A 23405-nucleotide genomic window follows, 5' to 3' on the forward strand; every position below is an offset into this window, starting at 1 on the left:
AATGTTAAATTTTGTTCTCTTAAAAAAAGGAGAGTGAGGGAAGAAAGAGAGAGAGAGAGAGAGAGAGAGAGAGAGAGAGAGAGAGAGAGAGAGAGAGAGAGAGAGAAAGGAGCTGACCGGTAGTGATCAGAAGCAATTGTATTTCCCAATTACCATCGTATTGATATGCTGGGCGACCTACTACTGTATCCAGCTCCTATAAATGCAGTTTTTATTCCTGTGGAAGCTTTCGTGCTTCCTCTCTTCCTAAGTAAGTTTCGACTGATAGTCACTTGCATTTTCCTGAAGAACTTGATCATTCTCTTCTGACCACCATAACTGCCTCCATAGCCAGCACTCAGCTGCTGGCTGGCCAGACCTCCATAATTAGACTCCTTGGATGAGCCCATTCCTCCCATCATCTGGCTACCATAAGCACCACCGTTTGCCCCTGCTGTAGAATTCAAAATGAGCTCTACATAGCTATGATCAGAAGCCCCACCATTCGTCCCTGTGGTAGAATTCAGGAAGAGCTCCACATGTCTGTGCCGCATATTTGCTTTATCTTTTTGCCATAGCTGCCACGGCGTCTTCATGAGTGGCAAACTCAACCTTGCCATCAGGTCCTATTTCAATGTGGATTCTCATGGGGCTTAAGAGGTAAGAAAAGAATAATAAGTATCACTTTCAGTGGCTCTGTGTGGCAATCCTGTCATGTGTACGCAGTGCGCTCTGGTACTCTGGAAATTGGACCCACCATCTCCATATCTCTGATCACACACTCCTGAGAATCATTAGTTTAGGTCTCTTCTAAATCTATCAGACTGAAAACCATCCTCATCATTACATCCTCCAGAGTCATCATATCCACTATAGTCACCCACCTCATTCTTTCAATCCCAGGTCCTCTGCCAATGCTATTATACTCTTGTCCAGCCTGGGGCCTCTCATAAGGACCTGGGCACTGCGTAGTCATGAGAGTTTTGAGGAGGATCATAGTGGGTTCAGACTTCAGCTCTGCTACCATTGAAGATTTCGGTATATCTATGCCCTGTTCTTCCCTTGTGTTTCTTAATAGCCTGTTTGTCTATCTCCTGTGAAGCAAACTGCACAAAAGCCTCTCCTGTGCTCCACCTCTGACGTCCACTGGCAATGTTATCCCATTTGACACAATTTCCAACCCTGAAAAGAAGTGACCAAGTTCTTCCTTGCTACAACTAAATGGGGGTCCTCTGAGCCATACAGACCCATTGTTGGCAGTATCAGGACTATCCAGACCTGCATGCTTTATTTAACACCTAAACCATTTCGACACTGTTGGATTTGAATACTTCAAATCTGTGTCTCATGGTTTCTCTGTCTTTCTTTAAAGCCAATTTCACTTCATCTTCAGATTCATGTTGGACAAATGCTTCACCACTTGTTCTGCCTTCTCTGGGTACACGGAATGAACACCTGATGTGCCATTTTGGATTTTGCAATCAGAGGAGCAGCGTATCACTTCCTCACCTGAGAAGGACCCGAGTAGGCCCCTGACCTTCACTCCTTACTGCCTTCTGTGCTCAGTGTCATGGTGACTGGTGGGCTCTTGGTGAAAATTTTGGCTCAATATAATTTCAATGTGGCCTTTGACCATGGTAGAATTCCTCCCATGAATCTGGTTAACAGATACTTTAAAAAAAAACACTTTAAAAATGTTTGCGGCAGCACTCCAACAAGACCAGGGTGGGGGGTCTTCTCCCTTCTCCCTTTTAACAGCTACAGAGAGACAATAGATGACCACCAGAACTACTTCTTAAGTTTACTTTTATCACATGGAGGGAGCACGTACCCCATGGTGCATGTACGGAAGCCAGAGGACAATTTCATGGAGTTGGTTCTCTCTTTCCACCTTAATATGGAAACTGGTATTGAGCTCAGGTTTTTAGCTTTGAGGTAAGAGCTTTTATTCACTGAACCATCTCTTTTGTCCTGCAACACCATTTTCTATGAAGTTAAAATAATGTTTTCTTAGTTAACTGAAATGCACCTTTGTAGAATTTTTATTGATAGCTCAGGTATGTTTCACTCACTTCATAATTTATGAATGGCAATAGTTTTGAGCATTTACAAATTCCTTTTGAATTTAAGAAAACATAAAATTTTCTTGACACACACTATTTATATTTTGAATGAATTTTCACAGAATACTGCCTGATTTTCTGTATTTTCAGTCTGTCTTTGTCCCATTCCCTTCTCTGTGCAGCATGCCTTGGGCACATTTCTTTCTCTATAATGTCCAAGCTTTGGTCCTGCCCTGCGTTTGAAATTCAGTACTAGTTGGTGGTAGAAATAATTTTGGAGGTGATCTTTGATTTCGTACCCCTGGACAAGAGATTGGCGTGCATATTTCACATACCAAAGCAGACCTGGCCTTCGGGTTCTCCCAGCATCCCTCAGTCCCTACCTGGCATTCTTTGCCCCCAATCCTGAACTTTTCAGCCTAGCAGCTGGGCTGCCTTTCTTCCAGAGGCTCCTCCCTTCATGATCCAGACACTGTGGTCTCTCACTCCTCTTTTCCTCTTCTCTCTCTGGAGCATGCCCCCTTTTTTATTTCTCTCTCCTCTCCCTACCACCCCTTTCCTCATGCTGACTTCCTTGGCCCTGGTTGGTCCTTGAGGTCTCCCATCCTAGAGCAACTACGCAGTAAACCTGCCTTTAATATAATCTAATCTGGCTTGAATTGGCTCATTTTACCTGCAGTAGAGAAATAACCTATCAATCTTAAGTCGAGTAATCAATTGGTTTACTCTTCACCAAAGTGACTGGTAGCCATGTTATTTTCTTCTACCTAACTTTGACCAAATGCAAACCCAACGAATTATCCTGAATCGTTTTGTCACCAGCTGAAGGAAAGATTAAGGGAAGGGAGGCCACCTGGGAAAGAACCACAGTTTTAACCAATAGTTGTTAAAGTCTCTTACTGTTTAAAATTTAAGAAAAGGGATGACATCTATGTGGATAGACTGTTACATTCTGTGTGAGGGTCCCAGAAGGAACCTTGAGCGGACATCTTCTGAACTTTTATTATCATTCCAGTAAAATCCACTGAGTACAGGAAGGACTAATAAATTAAGAGTGCAAGACACTAATTCTAGTCCAGACTTTCCCTCTAAGTAGTTATGTGAGCCTTGGGCAAGTTAGTTACCTTCTGACCCTTTGTTGTTACTTTTAAACATGTTTTGAAAAGATAACCCCAAAGGGCTTCTACCTCTGACACTGAGTTCCATTACAGTACTGGCCACAATTACAAAATCTCCCCCAGATCATGGCCTGCTGTTTGTACCAGCTTGGCACACAGCCATTTGCATTCTGTTTTGGGAACAGCCCTTTAAGTGTGTAGTCAAATAGGAATTGTAAGGTAGACTAGAATAGTCTTCCCATGGCATTTCAACTCTTTGGCATCCTAATGACCTCCTTGGGTGTCTCGAAATGATTGAAGAGGAACTTAACTTCCACGGTGATCACACCCGTGGTGTCTAGCAGCTGGAGAGCTTAAACCCAACACAGCTTCCTATGTTGGGTTGGGCACCCACTTAAGCAAAGCATTCAAGAACAAGACTTGATAGCTATGCACTTTAGGTCCTGGTGGGGATTTCAGAATAGAGAGCACAGGAGCATGATGAAAACACTCTTGACTCTTATTTTTTCCATGAGTTGAGGTCACAAGAATCATGTCTTGACCAAGAAGGAATATGAACAATGTAGGAGTCACAGGAATCTTGAACGCTAAATGAAATATTTCTCAGTGGGCCGCGCCAGCCACTGTTAATTGCCAATGCTACTTATTGTAGACTTCATATAGACATCTTGCCTGTCCCATTGGGCTAAGCTTGCTGTATTTTTGACACATTCATAGTCATTCCTTAGAAAGCCATCAACTTTGTCTGTTCCTGACTTTCCTCATCTACATTCCTCTTTTGCAGATCTGTCTGTGTCTGACCAAGCTCCTTTTGCTTGAATGGAGTGCCGTAACTAAAAGTTAACTGACATTCACAGCTGTGTGGCTGGATTCAGCACAGAGCACATTCTAAAATAGAACTCGGCCACAGAGGGCATGGAAAGCTGCCCTGCTCACTGCTGCCAGGGAATGCAGCACTGGAGCTTGGATTTTTCACACCTCAAACTCATTAAACTCCCAGCCTGAATTTCACAGATCACCTCCATCCAGAGTCTTTGGCTTCCTTCCTTCAAACACAAGGCCCCCTTTTCCTCCAGTAGCTTAATCAGTCCTTTACCGATTTGCTATTGACATTACCGTTCATCCAGATTCCTCCAAGTGCCAATATTGGAGCAGTGTGGAGTGGTATGTCCCTGTGGAAGGATGAGTGCTCTGTTAGAGTTACTGGGTTGTCAATATGTGGAGTTCGTGGATAATGGAAGTAGTCGTCTGTTAGGATGGTCCTACTGTGTGGGTTAAAAAAAGGGAAAAAGTTTAAATAGTAGTCTAGGTCATAGGCAAGAAATTGGAAACTGACTCCAAGTAATTTCTTTGGAGTAATGATTTTTTTTTTCTTTTCTTTTTTATTTGTTATTTTATTTATTTACATTTAAAATTTTATCCCCATTCCATGTTTCCCTTCTGAAAATCCCCTATCCCATCCTTCCTCCCCCTGCTTCTAAGAGTGTGCTCCCCCACCCACTGACTCTAGCCTCACCGCCTTAGCTTAGCATTCCTCTACACAGGGGCATCGGGCCTTCACGGGACCAAAGGCCTCCCCCCCCATTGATAATGATTCTTAACCCCAAATAATTTGAGCCAGTATTTAGATGCTGTAGGAATGGGCCCCTAATATAACTATTTAGAGCCAGTTGCCTCTACCTTTTGATTGATTTTTGGAGTAGTTCTTGGTGCAAATGATAAAAAAATGGTTCTCCAGCCTTAATATATTTGTTTATTATCCAGATCTCCATGTACAAACATCAGAGTTCATAACTAGATACATAGATGCTTGCACATAGGAGCAGATGATATCTCTGGTAGAGAGTGAGAGAAGGAACAGGAAAATACTTGGCTTAGGTGGCGTTCCAGTACAATGAGAGATATAGCCACTCTCCTTCACTATTGCTATGCTGTGACCCCATCATATGGTAGACTAGGATCCCCATTTTTAAAGTGTGGGGTTGTAGATGGAAGGAAGTGAAACAGTGGCTAATTTAATAGTGGGCAGTCCATGTTAAGTGTTTAAGCAAGGTAGCTTAAACCTTGCTCTGAAGGATGGGAAATAATTTTCCGTGCACAGAGTGGATACTACTCATCCGATCAGAAAGAGCCGAGAGCTCCTAGCATGGAAGGGAAGAGGGAACTTCTTGATAGCATTGGTTACTCACTGATATTATACTGCTCGGCTAGTGACAGCGAGTCATGCAAAACTCTTATCCGAAGGATGGGATTGTTAGTGTGTGACTACATTCTCAGTGTTAATTTCCCTATCAGAAGAAAGTGCAAACAGGAGTCTCAGGTTTGGGGATGTCTGCTCTTCCTCCATTTCACCATAAAGATGTCTCAAGATCTTTCCACGGGCTGACATTGGGTCAGACTTGGTCCATTGCTGACACACTTCCCCCATTCTCCCTCTGGGGGACTCTGAGCCTCCATTTATCTATATGTCTTAGTCAAGGTGCATGGGGCTGGATACAGCCACCAAATCCAGACAAAATTGCTGATGCCAAGAAATGAATACTGACAGGAGCCTGGTATAGTTGTTTCCTGAGAGACTGTACCAGAACATGACAAATACAGAGGTGGATGCTTGCAGCCAACCATTGAACTGAGAACAGGGTCCCCATTGGAGGAGTTAGAGAAAGGATTGAAGGAGCTTAAGGGGTTTGCAACTCCATAAGAACAACAATACCAACCAACCAGAACTCCCAGGGACTAAACCACCATCCAAAGACTACACATGGAGAGACCCATGGCTCCAGTTGCATATGTAGCAGAGGATAGCCTTGTTGGGCACCAGTGGGAGAAGAAGCCCTTGGTCTTGCCAAGACTTGATGCCCCAGTGTAGGGGAATGTCAGGGCGGGGAGGCGGGAAGGGGTCGGTGGATGGGTAGGGGAACACCCTTATAGAAGGGGGAATGTGATGGGGGTTTATGGAAAGGAAACCAGGAAAGGGGATAACATCTGAAATGTAAACAAAAACATCCAATAATAAAAGAAAAAGAAACCTGTATTAACAAACAAACAAAAAAAGGTGTATGGGGAAGTTACATTGACATAATATCTAGACAGGTCTTAGTTTTACTGGATGTCCTTTGAGGAGCCAAGAAAAAAGTGTTAAATCCCGCGGGACTAGAGTTACAGATGACCATGAACCACTGTGTGGATGGTTGGAAACAAACCCAAGTCATCTGGAAAAGCAGCCAATGAGCCGTCTTCCTAGGCCCTAGGTGGGAGGGACTTGAAGATGCTCATAGCAGCTGACTAACTAGGTTGCACATGTGCTCTGCGCTTCCATATTGACTGAGTCATTTAGTCACATGAAAAGCAATCAAATTTTCTCTTCGGTGGCTGTCATGGGACATATCACTTAAAACTACGACAGACAGTGCCGGCTGAACTAAGACAGCTGCCGTCCTGTCTGTGTGGTCACAGGAGATGTTCTGCAGGCAGCACCTCTAGAATTAAATCTTGATTGTGCTACTCCCATGTTTATAACCTTGAACACGTTACCCTGAGGTTCCACTTCTGCATTTCTATTTTAAAGAAGGTCATAACTGTAGTTGTTCTAATTGTGTTCTGAATTTTTAGGGATACTAAAATTAGCTAGTAGTAACTATTGCTATTAGTAAAATACATCAAACTTTCCTTTATCTTTGTGCGCCTGCCTCCACCTTCTGTAACCAATCACATTTACAATGTTTTGTTAGAAAGGGACACAATTATTTTCTACTTATGTGCTCATATACTATCTTCACAGGATTTAAGATAAAAAAAGACTGTCTTTCTCCCGCTTGGTACCCTAGGCTTGTCCTGTCCTTACATTTTTTTTTAATTATTATTATTTTGCATTGCTTGAAAAAAACTGGACCATTGGATGCCATGTAAACCTGCAATTGAATTTTTTGAGAATTCACAAAGTTTGTGTTGATTCTTATCAACATTATTATTATTAATCAACTTGATTTGAGTTACAGGTACATGGGAAGAGAAAATACCAGGTTGTGCTATAGGTAAATCTAGGGGGGTTGGGGGCACATCTTGTTTGATGAATGACGTGGGAGGCCCACCTCACTCTGGGAGGTGCCAACCTTAGCGGGTAGTCATGGGATGTATATCCCTCCAAAAACAAAAACAAAACGTAACAACAATAACAAAAGCAATCTCAGCAAGCCAAAAACATCATTCCTCTGTCTCTGCTTATGTTCCTGCTTTAACTTCTTGCCCTGATTTCCTGTAATGATTGACTATGAAGCAGAGGTTTAAGACAAAGTAAACCCTTTCCCTCCCACACTGTTTTGGTCATGGTGTTTTATCCCAGGAACACAGGAGCAAGCTAAGGCAGTCTTAGTCCTAGGGTTCCTTCCACCTCTCCTGTACAGGGCAATGTATAAAGTAAACTCTTAAATTCTGTCCCAGGCACACCCCTGCACACTGCTCAAAGCCTTTCCCTCTCTTGCCCTTGCTTTCTAATCCTTTAAATGAAGAGGGTGGGGACATGGTCCCTAAGGCCTTTTGTGTGAGTGGCAGCTCATCCACTACTTTGTGCATTTTATTCTTTTCTGTTTTTTTTTTTTCTTCCCTCTCTCCAGCACAGGAAAGAGGAGAGTGGCTGAAGCAGCTCTTCATGTATCCAAATCTGTCCTACACCAAAGCTCAGACTTCTGAAGTTTCACACAAAGGGTAGTTTAGGCTATGCCTTCTCTAATTATGGCCCATTAAGGCCCCAGATCCCTCCTGTCTGCCGAATGCTATTTAAAATTCTCCCTGGCAATGCCTTAGCCAAGGACGCAAGCTACTGCACTCAGTTCTGTTGATGTTTATGTGGAGAAAGCACATAATCCTCCCTGCAGTGACATGCTGACTGAAGCAAGGCAAAACCGAATAGGGTTTTAGAATTCTAATTGCTGACAGATTCAGAATGGTGTGTGAGGCCTGGTGTCTGCTTGGCTGGCCCTGCTGCTCAGAGGAAAGTGTGAAGTCAAAGAGTATATTGTTCCTAGTATGAAATTCCTCAGCTCCAGAGTGATTCCTTTCTGAATGGAGGCATGGGGGTTGGGGGGAGGGGGTGAAAGTGTCCACAGCACTTTAAAATAGGAGGGACAGGACAGTCAAGAAATGGGAGGAGACCGGAGATATTACCAGGGACGGTTGGTCTATGTTACAGGGAACCCCATACTGAACCTCTCTGATTCAACTGTTAGTAGATACATAAGACTAATATTGCTCATAACTTTGTGTTTCTCTGGTTTTCTGCATCTTTCTGGAAAACCGTAATATACTGTCCTACAAAAGCAGAGTAGTTTTGAGCCACCGACACACGGGCAGCAAGCATAGCACACGTATGTGTCTGTGGAGTGATACAGTGTGAGCATTCATAAACACAAGTACAAGGCTAGCAGGCGATGGCTCACTAAAGGTGAGTGAGACTAGAACATGAGAAAGCTATTCTCGATGAACTGCATAATTTTTATTTTTTTCTGAAAATTTCAAACTCAATATGATAAGATAGGAACAGTTTTAAATTCCAGATGGTGGCAAACAGGCTTTAGGGTAATTACCTTCTGCACGTCTATTTTTCTAAATTTAAAAGTGAGGTAGACCGTTATTATTGCCCCTCCCCCAAACTGTAGGATTTTCGTACCTTTGTTCTTTTCATTCATAAGAAGGTATTTAGGTGACATTGAAGTCCCTTTAATGCTCCAGTCTATTTCTGGTAATAACAGCAGCGATGGCTAAATGGTAGAGCAGACAGAATTTATATCAAATCAGGAAGTCACAAGTAAAACCTTCAAAACAGACGCGGTACTTAGGTTAGCTTCCAAAGGCTACTGTTTCTCCCGGATATACATATGCTCTTACGTATGCAAATCTAATGTTTGGGAACCACCTCAAGCATTCTTTTTTGACTTAGTAAAAATACCTATCTTTTTTGGTTAAGAAGAAAGTTAATAGTTTCTTAGGAAAGAATTAAGGTGGAGAGTGAAGTATAATTTGAGGACTGGATGATCTAATTTTGCTCTGTCTACTGCACCATACTTCCTACCTGGGTCACTTTGACCCAGTAGTTAAAACTTTCAGGGGCCCTAATTTTCTTTTCCTTAAAAGGACTGGATGAAACTAGGTGAATCTTTAGAACTCATTTGAAAAGCAATAGCAACATCACCACCACCATCATCATCATCATCATCATCATCATCAACAACAACAACAATAACAACAAAGCAAAGCAAAGCAAAGCAAATGCATTACTTTGCAGGAGAGTTGGTCTAGGAGAATGGCTGAGATAGTGAGGGCCTAGGGATGAAGCCTTGGGAATTGCAGTGATAGCAGTGACCAGCTAGATGGTGGCTGGGCCTCAGGAAGTCCAGTAGCCAAAGGCCACAGCATGATTTCATATCCTTTCTTTGAATTCTTCTCAGTTCTCTTTAGTCTGACCCATATCTACTGTTCTGGACTGTCTGCCCTGCACTGCTAAGCTATCCCTGTATTCTGAACACTAGTCTTTTGACTCTCTGGTTATTCCAGTAACTAGCTTGGTGGTAATTTTTGTAGTGTTCTACACTGAGTTTCAGCTCCGGCTTTTATTGGTGTAGTTATTGCATTTGTTGTCTAGAGCACCTCAGAAAGATGTGGGAGCCGAATTGGTTTGGGCCTAGCTGCCTTGTCACTGTCTGGCCTTTGTCTTAGATTGTGGATCAAAAGTCTCTCCTGTTTACGGCACAAGTAGTTTGTAAGGGATGTTTTCAGCGGAACAAGTCCTTCTAGGTCTCCAGCAAGGTTTGACCCTGCTGAGCCCTGCCTTTGCATGTGGAAGCCTTTTGTCCCCAACTGGGAGCAGTCTGGCCAGGTACTTCTCACCTGAGTCAAAGAATTAGGATGGCCTTCCTGGCTATTTTCCTAATTTATTCAGGACACGTAGCCGGTCCTTTGTTACCGAAGTCTCTGCTAGGGTTCCCCACTGTGTTTGGCAGTTACCTGCTAAAAGCTGTACTTTAGATATATAGAGTTGGGTCAATAAAGAAACCAGAAGCGCTTCTTCTTTTGGCTTGACACGAATAACCTGTGTGTGTGTGCTTCTTTCATCCCGCAGGCTTTCGCCCGATACTCGGTACCGTGTCGGTGCTGGCGCCGACAACTGGAGGTCCCACCGAGATCGGAGAAGAAAGGGCCTGCCTTCGGGCGTCCTGGAGCCCGGCCGGCATAGGAGGAGGGGCGGATTGGGTGAGGGATAGCGAAAAGGAAAATTTTCATGCGCCATGGGAACTCGAATTCTACTTCGCAGCTAGCTGATCAGATAGTTACTTTGCTCGAGCAACAGGGAATTGGTGTAAAGGAAAGGAGTACTGTTGGGGCGTCCGGGAGCCCGCCTGCATAGAAGCAGGACGGATTGGGGTAAGATGGGCCAGAAAAGGCCTGGATGATTTGGGCTAGCCTGAGTAAAACTTGTCATATAAATGGGACAAGGTAATAGTAAAGCGGTTTTACATATGCGTTCTTTTAGAGTTATGTTTTAGTCTTTGGACCCCGACTAGAGATAGTTTACACCCTGGACATGAGAGAGAATGGGCTTGGGAGAAACAGTCCTGCGGACTCTCCAGATGCTTTGGAGAAAGAGAAAACTTTTCAGAGCTCTCCTGAACAGAAGAAAGGCAGGAGATGTCCTGCCTCTCTGCTGGCTCCTATTGGAGAAATGCTTGTTTCTGGTTCTGGGTTCCATAGATAGGATATGTGGGTCCCTATCGTGGGACACCATATGGTTTTTTCCCTCTTTGTCTATTGTTTGTCTCTGGTGCACCAGGATGTCCCCATGTCTGTCAGTGTATGTCTGTGATTTTTGCTTCTCGTTGTTTAAATGTTTTATGTTTCATGTTCAAAAGAAAAATGGGTAAAAACTTTATCTGCTGGTCGTACACCTTGACTTGGTTTAACAGTTTCAATTGGCTTTTGAGCCTACATCTGTAGCTAGAAGCCCAAGTCTGCTGGACAAGCTCCTGGGGGCTGGCTAAATGTTTGTACTAGCCGATCCTAAAGGAATCAGGAGCTTCTCAGCTTCTATGGTAATGAAACTAAAAAATCTTTGACTGTGATTATTAGACTCAACAGGTGACAAGGTGCTTCTCTTAAAATCACAGCTAGAAAACTAAAAATGGTGCTTGGTGTAAATATTAAAGACACGTATAGCCACTTCAATTTTGTTTCTGATTGGTTTTAAATGTATAAATATGCTCTACATGCCTTGGTTATGGGCTATTGGCTTTTAAGTTATTAGATATGGTTAAAAAGGTATAACATTGGTAACAGAAAGTTGGCTTAAAATTATAATTTAGATGAAGTAATTCCTAGATAACATGTGACATGGGCCAAACCTAGGTAAACAGGTCTAAATTGAGGTAATGTTTTTATGGTATTCTTATTCTAGAAACCAGGCTTTTAAAAGATTTTAGGGCAATGTCTCTTTGTTGAGGTATTGGAGACCCACACCATCGTGCGTTCATATGTAGGAATTGGCAGTCATAGCCAAAGTTGTGGCTTGTGGTCTACAATTGATTTCAATTACTTAATGCTTTATTAGAGACAGGTTTTCTACATGAAATCAGTGAGTGATTTCAGTGTGAATTGTCTGACAACGCACTGTCCTTTCAGTACTCTGGCTCAGACAACTAAACAAAAACCATAGACCCAGCTCTTTAAAAATGGTAATGGAGTTGATATAAAAGAGAAGACTCCATTTGCTTGTTTCAATTCCCAGCCTCACCTGCCAGTTCAGGGATTTCTAGTAAATGCTGAATCTGGACAATATGTACAGGATTTGGCATTTCTAATTAATGCTTATGTTTAGATAAATAAAGTTTGGAGGTGCTAGAGAGATGGCTTAGTGGTTAAGAACACTAAGCTATTACTTTATATGACATCTAAGAACTCAAACTAGATTGCCTAGACCCCTTAACGAGGGAGGACAATGATACTAGACAGTTTATATCTTAATAAATAGGGGGAGTTATCCCTGTATGCTAAATAAATACTCCTTTTATTTCAATTTTAAAAATTTGGATGCCAAAGTTTATGGCACCCTACAACTAGGCATACTTCTGCCTAGGTGAAATAGAAAGATCCACATATTGACATGATCCTGTTCAGATATTTTATATGGGGAAGAGGGAATCTTTGTGTTTTTTCTACAGGATGCTACAAGAGTATGCCAACTGCCAGAGGTGGTTGCTGAGACTTGCTGATCCTGGTTACATGAAGATTCAGCTCTCAGTGGTTCGGGTTCCTGAAGTCATTCCTGTACTGTGGCCTACATTCAGACCCCCTGTCCGCTGCTGCTTGCTGGAGAAGACTGGACTCCAGCTGTTACCCCTGCCCCCCTCATTCCCTTTTGCTGCCTTAACTGGTGTTTTTATTTTACAAATGCTGCCTGCGGGAAGCTGCTCTGGACTGGGGAACTCTGCCCCGGTTATGCAGATAGATCTCAGTCGTGGTTCCTTTGTCTGCGGGTTGTTCCAGAGATCCTGAACTGTCCTGGGAAAGACCTCGTTATTTTCGCTGCTATTGTAGCAGCCTTTACCGCTGCAGCCATTGTGTCTGCAGTGTCTGAAGTTACCTTCCCCCCATTCTATTGTTAGACAAACACAGTGGGTGAACTTTCTGGAGTAGTTGTTTACTATTGGGAATTCTAAATTTTATTACAGGAGCGGTTTGACCATGGCCCTTGATGTTATGGCCCTTTGGCCCTAGGGCCCTTGTGCTTCTTTTCACATGCTGAGGAGAACCAATAAAACAGTGTACTTGATTAGGTGCCCACTACTTATCGGGAGAAGGCTCGACTTCCACAATCTCCTAAATTATTATCATCTGGCTCCTACTTTTTCGCCCCTGGGCTCAAGTAAGAGGAATGAGAAGATGACCCGATGTAGTTTCCTCAGCGACGGGCAACTTCCTCTGACCCTTGACCTATATAGACGGACCCTTGAGGGTGACAAGGTGGTTCTATGTCAGATAGGTTGGGGTTGAGAGGTCGATCCTAAGACAGAGGTGACTACGCCCGTTTAAACGTCGGGCCGGTCAAATGCTCCTCTGCCCAGTTTCTCCTCTCCTTAAACACACACGTTAGCCCAGAACGGTGTGTTACAACATAATTTCATTACTAACCATTGGGGTGCAGTCCTAACTGCAAGAGTGGCTCGCCATGGCCGAGCTGGGCACTCTGTGAGGAATGTCTGATTTCTCTCAGACCACTACTTCCACCTTATGGTTCCTTTTTTTTATAAAAGAAATACGGAGGAGTTGTGGGAGCCGAATTGGATTTGGGCCTAGCTGCCTTGTCACTGTCTGGCCTTTGTCTTAGATTGTGGATCAAAAGCCTCTCCCTGTTTACGGCACAAGTAGTTTGCAAGGGATGTTTTCAGCCGGAACAAGTCCCTTCTAGGTCTCCAGCAAGGTTTGACCCCTGCTGAGCCCTGCCTTTGCATGTGGAAGCCTTTTGTCCCCAACTGGGAGCAGTCTGGCCAGGTACTTCTCACCTGAGTCCTAGAATTAGGATGGCCTTCCTGGGTCACTTTGACCCAGTAGTCAAAACTTTCAGGGGCCCTAATTTTCTTTTCCTTAAAAGGACTGGATGAAACTAGGTGAATCTTTAGAACTCATTTGAAAAGCAATAGCAACATCACCATCATCACCATCACCACCACCACCACCATCATCATCATCATCATCATCATCAACAACAACAACAACAAAGCAAAGCAAAGCAAAGCAAAGCAAATGCATTACTTTGCAGGAGAGTTGGTCTAGGAGAATGGCTGAGATAGTGAGGGCCTAGGGATGAAGCCTTGGGAATTGCAGTGATAGCAGTGACCAGCTAGATGGTGGCTGGGCCTCAGGAAGTCCAGTAGCCAAAGGCCACAGCATGATTTCATATCCTTTCTTTGAATTCTTCTCAGTTCTCTTTAGTCTGACCCATATCTACTGTTCTGGACTGTCTGCCCTGCACTGCTAAGCTATCCCTGTATTCTGAACACTAGTCTTTTGACTCTCTGGTTATTCCAGTAACTAGCTTGGTGGTAACTTTTGCAGTGTTCTACACTGAGTTTCAGCTCCGGCTTTTATTGGTGTAGTTATTGCATTTGTTGTCTAGAGCACCTCAGAAAGAACCTTCCAAAAAACATGGTGTTGGAAATCCTCTGCGGCATGTAACTTCAGGTATTTGATAAGTAATCCTTTAACTAATCCCTTTAGGGTTAAGGTTCCAGTTAGGGTTTCTCACTCACTCCTTGTTATTATAGACAGCACTCATAGAACCTTTCTCCACTTGTGGTAAAATGTGGAACATGTCTTTTGGTAACGAAACTTTCATTCCGAATTCTAATTAAGCTGTGGCCTTACATTACCCTCTTCTCAGACAACTGGACCTTTTTCAGAATTCTCTTCTAAATTTATTCTAGTTGTCTCACGGCAAGAAGGAGAGGAGCTTCAGGCACATTATGAGCTAATAAATTGACAGTTTCTAGATTAAAGCAAATACAGAGACAATGATTAAAGAGTCTCCACTCTAGTAAAGTGAACAATAAGCACTCAGAGATTGTCTTTGGATAAAGATACCTGGGGGCATCTTTCAAAATCCACTGAGTGGCCGGGCTGGAGCTCTTCATGAAGAACATACCAGCAATCATTTGCTCTCCATATTTTTGAAGGAGACAAGAGACTAACGCCATTATTCAGGCTTGCCAAGACTTTAAACCCACGGTTCCAAGAAGTCTAAGAATTCTGAAGCTGAGACCACTGGCTTGTGTTTCCAGAATGAAAGGCCAGACAAAATGTTGACACTGCCCCGGCAACCTAAGGACAGATAGATGGGTTATTTCTCTCCCCACCTGTGGCTGACTTCTGGCAATTCTGATTTTTCTTCTGTAACAGGGTGGTGTGAAAGTCAACAAAGGGACCGGTGGTTGGCCACTTCCAATCCAGCAAATACATTTTAGCCACATTTTCACACAGAGTCCTGATGCCAGCTTTTAGCACCTACCTGTTCATAGCTGTTGGGTTTTCTTTAATGCAATGCCTCACCCTGATCAGTTTGAAGCCTACTTGACAGAGGAAAACAGCTTGGATTATTGTCTCTGTTGATGGGCCGTAAAGAAGACAAAACCTGATGACAGTGACATATGCTTTCTTCTGGGGTGACAGTCGCTGTTCATGGAAGTCTCTAAAACTTGGGAAACAGGACTGGAGAGGAAAAAGTGGAGGAGGAAGATTTAGAAGTACACCTTCCACAATCACACTCTATTCCAGTTGATTGTATTTAACTCTGTTCCTTGCCTTTCATGTTGGAAGAGCTTGGTGGCTAGGCTGAACTGCCTTGATTTTAAAGCTAATACAGGGAATCATGGATCCCTTCTCATCTAAAGGCAAGGAGACTTAGAAGTGAGGGGAGGCCAAGGCAATGCAGTCATGAGGACCTCTGTTGGAAGTCTAATTTGATTTGATTTTTCTTTTTCGTTGTCTGGGCCATGCTCAATCTCAGCTCTGGACTCAAACTCTCAAAGTGCTTTGGATTTAAGTTCTAAGTCCTCTCTTTTACACTTACCATTTGCTGGGTTTGGTGTCTCATGCCTGTAGTCTCAACACTCAGGAGGTAGGTAGTGGGAGGGGAGCTTCAAGAGTGGGAGGCCGGACTGCTCTACATAATCAGATCCTGTTCTGAAGAAACAAAAGAAAATCCCTTGCATACCCTCATCCCTCCTACTAATTTCTATCTCCTCATCTCCCAGAGTAAAGAAAGCTTGCTATATAGGAAGGGGTTAAGGATTAAATGAAATCACACTGGTAACAAACTTGCCACAGGGATGAGAGTGTGTTAGTCTAAGGCTGTTAGCTATTGCTAAAGTGGTCATGGTTATGACAGCAGCTAGTTTATGGCATAGCCAGTCAAAATATTGTGGTCCCCGGGTAAAAAAGAGTTACTCTGTGGTAAGAAGAAAGAGGCCAAAGTTGTTCCTATCATTCAGAGTCATGATTAATGAAAGACCTTCAGAGACTATATTGTTTTCAAGGTACAGCTGCCTTCATTCTACTTAGAACACCACTGAGAAGGTTATTACTGATAGATGCCCACAGTCCTTCCCAGCCCCTTCCTCAGATTCTCTCCCTTGGGTTCTACCTGCTTTCCTATGGCTTTATTTGCCCTACCGTGGTTTTCTGAGTGACTCATGTTCTTTCATGTGGCAAATGCCTCCTCTAACACCATTTCAGTTCTACACACACACACACACACACACACACACACACACACACACACACACACACCTATATTCATTGATTTAAGAAAATTCTAGGTAGCCCCAGGACAACCTGCACTTAGACTTAGACTTTTCATGTTAGTCTCCAGTTTGCATTTTCTCTCTCCTTCCAATGTTCCTAATTTAACTAAACATAGGTTTTATGGTCAGGAACTCTATTCTCTCACAGTTTGATTCAGTTTCCAAAAAGAATACCTGCCAATCATGAGTTTCAATAGACAGCTGTCTATGTAGATGGATGTTTTCTCCCTAGTTGAAGAAAATGAAAACTTGTATTCTGCATCAGAAAGCAGGAGCCTCAGTACCTAGATGATGTAAGACTACAAGTCAGTGACCCCATAAAAAAATAAAATAAAATTTGATCAGAGAGGCAAGGGTTCTCAAGAGACCCTTCCAAACTTCTGATGTCCCAGGACCAGGGCTTAGGAAAGGCGCTGTCCTAGAGGAGGCCTGGAGCATCTGTGATTAGGGTAAGAGAATGAGTAGGCAATTAGGCCTTTGCACTGAGCAAGTGGTGGAAAGCAGTCTGATTCCTGTCTCTCTGGGTAATCCTCCCTTCCATTTTCTCATGATTGCCTCCACTAGGATCTCTTAATCGCTCAGTGGGCTTAGAGTCTGATCCCTTGAATATATAATTATCTCCATTATTCCAAACAAAAGGAGACACGTGCCAGCCAGGAAAAATTAAAAATAAAAATGTACCCTGAAGCAGAAAACTAAGCCCAACTCTTTCCCTTGTCCACAATCTCTTTCTAAGGCTTCCCTAGAGTCCATCACATGAAATGTCCCTGTGTCACATTGTAGTGGCAAGATGGAGATGCGTGCAAACAGCACAATGCCCCGAGCAAAAGGCCCGCTGTTCAATTCAGATGGACACAGAGGGTACATCTTCCTGTCACATAGTAGGGGTCTGCTTGCATGAAGTGAATCAGCCACAGCATCTGTCGGAGGTTGCTGTCTCCCGTCCTTAGGGAATATATTGATTGACCGCTTGTTTTCCTGGAGCCTTTGAGTAGAGACTGTGGCTCTCATAGCATAGTCACTGGCTGATACCTTGTAATCCCTGGGGCTTTCAGGTTATATAGTAATGAGACTTAATCCTAAATGGGATTAAGGTGGCTGCATTCTAGAGCGGTTTCTGTTGTATTGCAGCTGCGAGACTTTGTGATGAAGCATCATCCTGGATTTAAGTTCGCTTATCTTTAAAAGAAGGCGTAGATGTCCGCTGTAGGTCATCAACAGTCTCCTCTCTACACAGACAGAAAGTGAGTCCTGCAGGCTTTCAGGGCTGTATGGTTTCTGCTGTATGTAGTTAACCCTTTCTGCTGCTGGACAGTCAAGTTGTTCTCAGCCTGTGGATCTGGACTTCTTAGGGTTGAACAACTTTTTCACAGGGGCCTCCCAAGACCATTGGAAACAAATATTTTCATTATGATTCATAACAGTCGCAAAATTCCAGTTATGAAATAGCAACAAAAGTAATTTATGGTTGAGGGTCACGACAACATGAGGAACTTTATTAAATGGTTGCATCGTTAGAAAGGTTTAAAACCACTGCTACAGACATCAGTGTGTGTGCCTGGCTCTCAAGGAAACCATGATAGGGACACTGAACTTTGGAACTTAATACACACTCTACAAATCAGAAGGCATTTCACTTATACTTTCTTCCATGTTTGTCTATTTCTTTATCATTTACATATATGCATGCAAATGTGTGCATATGTGCACATATGAGTGCATGTGTGAATATGAAGGGCAGAGGTTGGCAAAAATCTTTGGTCCTTCCCTTATCCTCAATGACTCTGGAGCTTGCTGACTAACTCAGTTGGGCTCATCAGTAAATACCAGGGATCTCCCTGTTTCTAACCCTCCCTTGTGCTGTACTGTGGCTCTGGGTTCAGGCTGCCATGCCTGGCTCTCTGTGTGGGTATTGGGGGTGGGGACACCCTTATTCATGTTGGTGTGACAAGCACTTCTCTGACAAAGCAATCTTCAGAGCCCCATTCTCAGCCTTGTGCTCTGCAGAATTTGGCAATGGAACATAGTTTACCAATGGTCTAGCCTGTGGTTTTTAATGGAGGGTCTCCAAAAAACAATGAGGAAGTAGAATAACCACATGGCACTTTCCAGTTGGCCCGATTTCCCTTTTTTAACAACGTTTACCTTGAATTTCACATGGTATGTGTGTGAGAGGGAGAGATAGAGAGGTAGAGATGAGAGAAAAAGAGAGGGGGGAGGAGGAGGGGAGGGAGAGAAAGAGAGGGAGGAGAGAGAAGAGAGAGTGAGGGGAAGAGAGAGAAGAAGAGGGAGAGTGAGAGGGAGAGGGAGAGGGAGAGGGAGAGGGAGAGGTAGAGAGCACACTTCTGTAAAGGAACTTTGTCTGGGTTTTTTCCTTTGCTTATATTATATTATGGTTTCTGATTTTGGTTTCACAGTTTTCTGCATATTTAAAAACCTGTGTCTCAGTGTCTGCCCATATTTCTTATGCTTTTTCTTTAACCCTTTTTTTGTTTGTTTTGTTATATCCTAATTAGTTTGTGTTTTTGTTTTTTTACTACTACTACTACTACTACTACTACTACTACTACTACTACTACTACTACGACTACTTCCACTGTCATTATTTTTATTTTGTATGACTGTTTCTATTTTAATGAGAGAGAAAGAGTAAGAATGCTATGGATGTGGATGGGTAGAGCAGTGGGGAGAATCTGGGAGGAGATGGAGGAGAGAAAACCATAATCATAATATGTTGTATGCAAATATGCTATTTTGAATTTAAAAATAAATGATTAAGGAATGCTTGTGATTTTAGTTTCCACAAAGAACTTTGACTCCACCTTCTGAGGCCCTGAGAAGTGGTGCAGCTGACTGTGGTTCCTCGGTGAACTGTGGACCATCGAGGGCTGACGCTCGCTCATTACCTTTACTTGTTCACGGCCATCTCTGGGACCCAGGGCATGAATAATACAAAGTCAGAGATAAACATGGTTTATGTGGTGTTTGGCTCCTAAACGTGTCGTGAATAATTTTTCCTTGGAAGATTTACCTTCCTAATCCCCTTTGCTGATATGAAAATGAGTTTGCATTACCTCAGCTCACAGTGGATTATAGGAAAATTGGGGTGTGGGGGAGAAATGAGCTGGGGATGTAATAAAATGACTGATATTGCAGCTTAAATCCTCCTTCATGCCTCTCAACAAGTTCTAAAAGATTTTCCTTACCACCATTCTCCCCTCTCTCATGACCATATGTTTTTTTTCACAATTCTGACTGACCGCTTTTCCTGGTGCTTTCCTGATGTTTCCCAAGTGACAAGGAAACTTCTCTTGGTTTCTAGAGAAGGTCCTAGGAGAACAAAGCAGTTTTGTTGTTGTCGTTGTTGCTGTCCTTTGTTTTAAACACATGGTTATTCAAACAAACACCTTTGTTTTCAACATATCTGGACAGGAGATCCAGAAGTACTGATTCGTGTGATTTTTGCTCCACAGGAAAATAATAATATAAAACAAATAAATCATGCATTGAAATGAGAACTATTCTCATCATATCTGTTAAGCCCTAATAGCTGTAGCCTTTTTGTTCCATGGCCAGCAGCTATGCCTGCCAGTCATTGACACAGAAAAATAACTGGATTCAGAGCAGGGTCATGCTGACCACATACCCTGTTATGTTTTGTATGTTATAAGTTTTATTATTTAAGAAATTCCACAACTATAAGCTTCATGTAAAACCCATCAAATTAAAGGTCAATGTGAACTGTTAGGTCTAAAATGGCTTAAGTCAGGGCTGGCCACCGGGCAGCAGTTGCAGTACCTGTGTATGAGCTCATTGTGTGTGTGTGTGTGTGTGTGTGTGTATGTGTGTGTTTGTGTTTTGTTTTTTGTTTTTTTTTTGGTAGTTTTAGCTTTTATAAGCTAGCCCAGAGAAATGTCCAGCATGCAGATTTGAGCTGTTGAAATTGTGGATTGATCTTGGGGTATGTGTTCAATAAACCATCCTGTTTAACTAACTATAATAAACAATCCTGTTTATTAGTGTCTGAGTCATTTGTAGGGTGACTCCCAGACCCCAACAATATCCCTTGGGGCAAAGGTTGAGTTACAGATTTGGCATGAAGGATCCTAGACTATGCATGTTGGTTTTCCTCTTTCCTGCCATTGAGCCTATATATATGTATGTATGTATGTATATATATGTGTGTGTATGTATATATACATGTATGTATGTATATATGTATATATACATATATGTGTGCAATAAGATGTTTTCAAGTTAGTGGATATGCTTTTATGATTCTCCACTCCAGCCTCATGACCTCAGAGTAACTTGTTAGTGCACAAGTTTTAATACATGAAAGAAAGAAACATACATTTTTGAGTTTCAAAAGCCAGGGATGAAACCCTTGAGAAGAAATGCTTTGGGGCTTTTAGAAATCTAGGCATTTTGAAAATCAGTAATGAAGCTTGTGGTATAGATGGGTTTTGGTGTATAAGCAATAATTAATTTCCATAGGAAGCTTTTAGATGAACTCTACCTGGATGAAAATGGACATCTGGCAGAAAACTAAGTAAGCCATAGAAGCTTAGAAAGGGTGCTGAGAAAACAGTCCTCTCCACTCATTGGTTAACTGACAGAACTTGTATGATGGCTCAATAAACTTCATTCAAATAGGGTGAAATGAGGTGGAAGATGAACTGGAGCCTACTTTATGAGTAGATTAAGGTAGAGTCATAAGGTGACAGAATAATAAAGCTTAACAGCACAGAACAAATACTGGTACAGCATCTTATCTGGACAATAAATACAGACAGGTACATATACATCATGTCCTTATACCTATACCAATGCATATGTACATCATATCCATATACCTATACATATATATCATATCACACACACATATACACACACATATATATATATATATATATATATATATATATATATATATATATATATATATATATGCATGCCCCTCAGTAACTAGAAACCTCAAGCTTGGATAACAAATATTCAGAAGGCAGCGGTGACTCTCTGCAAGGGCTTGTGACAGTAGTTTGTAGACCTGGGAAAAATCTCACTGGGGATTGGTCAATAAGAGATGCCATTCAAAAAATGGAGAACATGTGGTAAGACCTTTGTAACATCTGGATTAGCCAAGAAATTTTAAGGGCACATTATATACGAGTCTGTTTTTATAAACCAAGATTCAGTAATAAGGCAAAGAAAAAAAAGACTCCTACTTAAGTGATATTTTGCTGATGAAGAGTGAAGAGAGAGAAGAATGGACAATATGCATAAGAAAGGAACACATAGAAGTGGAAAGTTCTACAGGAAAAATGTTGACAGGAGATTGCTGGAGGAAAGTAGATAATTTTAATTTCAGCCAAGGCTGAAATCTTCAACTCACTGAGGGCGAAAACGGAGACAGACCACAGCTGGGAACAATGATCACAAGGCTGGGAAGCAGCTGCCTTGCTCACATGCTGGACGAGCTAGAGAGGACGGAGAAGCCATGGCTTGATCAAGCAGCAAGAGTAGCAAGTAGCAAGATGCCAAGTGCCCTGTGCACCCAGGTAGGTGACATTGTAAGAGTTCACTTGACTCTTAGTGCTGAGGTGGTAAGACTTCTGCTGTTTAAGCAAAGGAACAGTATGGTGTGACTTAGTGTTTAGCAAGATCACTTTAGATGTGGGGAGTTAAACAGCTTGTAGGGGTTAAGGAATAAGCAGAAAAAGTATTAAAGAGGTCATGTCAGTACTCCAGATGCTAGCATTTGGATCAGATTGTTATAGTGAGAGTTGTATAAATGGTTAATCAGTGAATGTTTGGAAGCCAGGTGGGGGTGATGTTGTTTTATGAGAATAGAAATGGGCTGTGAGAAAAAGAAGAATCAAAGATAACTTCAAATTCTGGGCAAAAGTAACTAGAAGGATAGAGTGGCCATTTACAGTGTAGAAGTCTGAGAAGAAGGTTCTAGGATATCAACCCTTGACTTGGAATTCTTATTATGGAAGGAAGCGAAAGCAAACTGCTGTAACACAGGGAATGGCCAATGAGGAGAGAAAGCAGCTAGGTGCAGAACATTTTTTATTCTGCAAGTAGAAATGTAAATCTCTTAGCTAAGACTAGCTTAGTCACAGATGTTTCCCTCACTGTGTAACACAAGCTCCTCAGAGCTCAGATGCACCCTTGAAAAGAGACTGGGAAGGAAATCACAGTTAAAATTAAGGATACAAAGAACTCCAAATATTGATTACTTTTTGCCATCAGAACTGGAGCTAAAATAGGCATTACATAGTAGTAAGGTATGGATCTTTATTTATTTTGGTTTTATTAATTAGCGGTTTCGTGTACTATATTTTATTGTATTTTTATCCTTTGAAATTAAAATATAATTATAACATTTTCACTCCTACTCCATTTCCTCTCCATCCCTTCCAATGTATTCCTCTTGCTGATCAAATTCATATCCTCTATTTCTTATTTTTTCACACACACACACACACACACACACACACACACACACACACACACACACTCCTAAGTATACAACTACAACTTGCTCAGTCTGTAAAATGCTACTCATATGCCTATGATCTCAGGGCTGACAGCTTGGTAATGAACGACCAATTGGTGGGTTCTTCCCCTAGGAGGACTATTTTTCCTGCTCTGAGAACTTCTTAGCTTTTTGTAGTTCTTTGTCTAGTGTTGGAGCTCCATGAGAATTTTTCCCCCTCAACCTTAGCATGCCTACTGGGACATCTTCAGTACTAGGGACTTCCCCTGGGAACAGCAGTGTCTATAATGTTTGGAGAATTTTTGAGATAGTCTATGGTTCCTTGGGAGAACATTGTCAATCTAGAAGGTACATTTTATTTAAACTATATGGCACTACCCAGCCTTATATGTATTAC

At 42.3% G+C, this 23405-nt stretch overlaps 1 pseudogene; it reads right to left on the minus strand.

The window, feature by feature from the left end:
* Positions 1-246: 246 nt before the first annotated feature.
* On the minus strand, positions 247-1822 carry LOC116897805 (annotated as a pseudogene).
* Between the last annotated feature and the right edge of the window lie 21583 nt (positions 1823-23405).

Source organism: Rattus rattus, chromosome 4 (assembly GCF_011064425.1).
Source record: "Rattus rattus isolate New Zealand chromosome 4, Rrattus_CSIRO_v1, whole genome shotgun sequence".
Lineage (NCBI taxonomy): Eukaryota > Metazoa > Chordata > Mammalia > Rodentia > Muridae > Rattus > Rattus rattus.